The sequence below is a fragment of the Microtus ochrogaster genome (assembly GCF_000317375.1).
Source record: "Microtus ochrogaster isolate Prairie Vole_2 chromosome 6 unlocalized genomic scaffold, MicOch1.0 chr6_random_2, whole genome shotgun sequence".
NCBI lineage: Eukaryota > Metazoa > Chordata > Mammalia > Rodentia > Cricetidae > Microtus > Microtus ochrogaster.
The window spans coordinates 3,826,544-3,829,270 of record NW_004949095.1 but is presented as its reverse complement, the minus strand read 5'-3'; the positions used below and the strand labels follow the sequence as shown (position 1 = coordinate 3,829,270).

The following is a 2,727-nucleotide window of genomic DNA, read 5'->3' as shown; positions in this document are numbered from 1 at the left end:
GAGAGGTTCCTTCCACGTTTTGGGGTCCCCTTTCTTGGGCATTGCTGGGCTCAGGGACCGTGTTCTTTCCCACTATCCACTCTTGACTCCAGAAGCCCCACGTGGCTTTTATTTCTCTTTAGATGTAGTGAGTATTCTTCTGATCACTTTTCCTACCCTGTGAGGCCAGTCTAGGATTCTGGTGAGGTTTAGCGCAGGGGGTGCAGAGATCGGGGTTGGAGGAGGAACTGCCTGGAGATTCAGTGCTTCAGTGGAAACCACTCGCGGAAGTTTGAGGTCAGTGAACTTTTTTTTTCAGAAACCCTGACCTAATTTTCTGGACCTCAGCCTGGTTACTGCACTGATCTGTGGATAAACCCAGCGTTGCGATGCCCCCCCCCCCGCCCCTCCCCGCAGCCTCTGCGCGCTCCCGTGTTAGTCTTGCCCGCCTCCTGCCTGCTCCACACAGCTCTCTGGGGCTGCGCTGCCTGGACAGAGAGATTTCTTCTCCGTTTGGATACCCTTCTGTCTTCTTTCTCTATCCCTTTGCTGTTTATCTCCCCAGCTGCCCCCTCTGAAGGCACAAGTGTGAGAGTCTTTCTGAATGCCAGAAATTTCTTTTGCACTGTGTGGGCAGGAGACAGATTTTTTTTCCTCCCTCCGTCCCCCGAACTGTCTCTTTTTTTCATTGATTAATTTTGTTTTCTTTCCCTCCCCTGCGTCTCTTTTTGTAGACTTTACCTTCTTTTCCCCGCAATTTCACCACCTCTCTTACCCCACTTTCTCTCTGTCCCTCTGTCTCCCTCTCTCGGTTCCCCTCCCCCACCCTTTTGCTCTTTTAAAACAATTCAATGATGCCTCGGGATTACTAGCACGCCCTCCTTCAGCTGAGCGCGGGACTCTGCATTAATTCAAGGTGAGTGGGGTTGGGTTTTTGCAGCTGAGGATGGGGCTGCCCGTGTCAGCGTGGCCACAAGCCCGGCTGCGTTTTTCCTCCTGGAGGCAGCGCGAATCCCCTGCTGCTGCTACCTGTTGGGGTCCCTGGACCTCGGAGGCTCTGATCTGGGCCAGACCTTCTTGGAAGGCTCCTTACCAGCTCTTCTTATGTATGCCGTCTTTCCATTTTCAACTTCTCCAGCAATTGCCCCAGTCTGGACAGCACCTTGTTAGAATATTCCAGGAGCCAATTGCGTGCCCCTTGGTGGGGTCCTAGGGGTGGCATTTGGCTTGGAGCTTACATTTCTCAGCCCTCTGGTAGACGAGGGCCTGGGGATTTTCACTAGCCTCAGAGCCTCTCAAAGCCCGTCCATGACTGCGGACAAAAGCAGCTCGCCAGTCCCCAATGGAGACAAGTTTTGTGGGGGACTGTTGAGAAAGTGTTCAGCAAGGGGTTGAGCTTCTAGTGAAGTTTCTATGAAGGAGGCTACATGTGCTTTTGGAAGTGAATGGAGTGCCTGGGTGTCTCTCGGAGCTGCTAGTTGGGGCAGACATTTGGTCCTTTCCTGAGAGTGTGGCTTGGGTGGAGAATACCAAGGTAGACCAGGCTCGAGTGACTTGCTTTTATGATGGGATTTGGATGTCTCCCTGAACAGAATGGAGGGGCAGTATACTCATGTTCCGTGCCTTTTATGTGGGCGATCTAGAGAGGATGATGGCAGATACTTTCCCCCATCTCCTCCATCTCGGCTTCCTCCTTTATGTGGGGACCAATGTGGCAGTCTGGTCTCTTGGGGGGAGGAGGGAGGTGGGTGACGGTGACACATCAGAGCCAGTGTTTCAGGCTGAGTCGGTTGGTGGCTAACCCAGACCTGGAAACAATCAAGTCCTTTCCCTTCCCAGGTCCATGTGTTGGAACAGTCACTCGTGTTCTTGGGGGATGAGACTCATATTGTGTCATAGAGGATCATCCTCCGGGGAGGGCAGAATGTCTTAGTCCCAAGGGGAGGCTGGGAAACCTGACCAGGGAGAAGTGTTTTCATGATAGGAAGAGGTCTTTTAATACTGAAATAAGAACTAGTTCATTGTGAGAACCAGAAGAGGGGCTTGCTGCACTGGAAGGAAGGTGGGGTATAAGACATTGGAGGGAACTTGGTAGTCTGTTCCCAGCAGGAACTGCTGGAAAATAGAGCTCCCTCTCTTGCGAAAGTGTGGTTCCTGTCTCCAGTGCCCAGAAAAAAGATGGCCTTTTGTTTTATTGCTTTCTGCAGGTCTCTTACCTGCTAAGTCTCTGGCCAAAGATGGCTTTGCCACTTTGGAGTATGGGTAATTACATCAATTATTGTCTAAGTCTGGGTACTTTTGAGGTTGTGTATGAACTGTCTGTCCAGGTAGAGATGGATGATGGACATACGATTGAACACATGGTCAGAAGTCAGAATAACATGTCCTGCATTCATGTCATATCTTGTAGCTTTCCTATTTGGAACAGTTCTGACTCAGATTCTAAGACTTCTTTTCAATTCTGTCTGAAAAACTCAAATCAAAAATATGTACTTCTGGGTAAGGGATGTAAATCAACAGTAGGGTGTTTAATGAGCATGTTCAAGGTCCTGGGTTTGGGCACCAGCTCCAAAACACAAACATCAAACCATCAATCAATAAAAAGCCAAGGAATTCACCAAGACCAGCTAGCCTGGGTCTGAAAAAGCATGGGATAAAACCGGACTTACATAGCGGACAATGAGGACTACTGAGAACTCAAGAACAATGGCAATGGGTTTTTGATCCTACTGCACATACTGGCTTTGG

General features: G+C 49.9%; 1 protein-coding gene across 7 annotated transcripts in view; it reads left to right on the top strand.

Annotated features, from left to right (window-relative positions):
- The first annotated feature begins 431 nt into the window (after nt 1–431).
- The window catches only part of Cacna1e (calcium voltage-gated channel subunit alpha1 E), a 492,139-nt gene continuing 489,843 nt past the window's right edge, over nt 432–2,727 (top strand). For all 7 annotated transcript variants that reach the window (XM_026787573.1, XM_026787575.1, XM_026787572.1 and 4 more), the window contains exon 1: nt 432–895. The gene's annotated coding sequence lies outside the window, so the exon portion shown is untranslated. The remainder of the gene's footprint in view (nt 896–2,727) is intronic.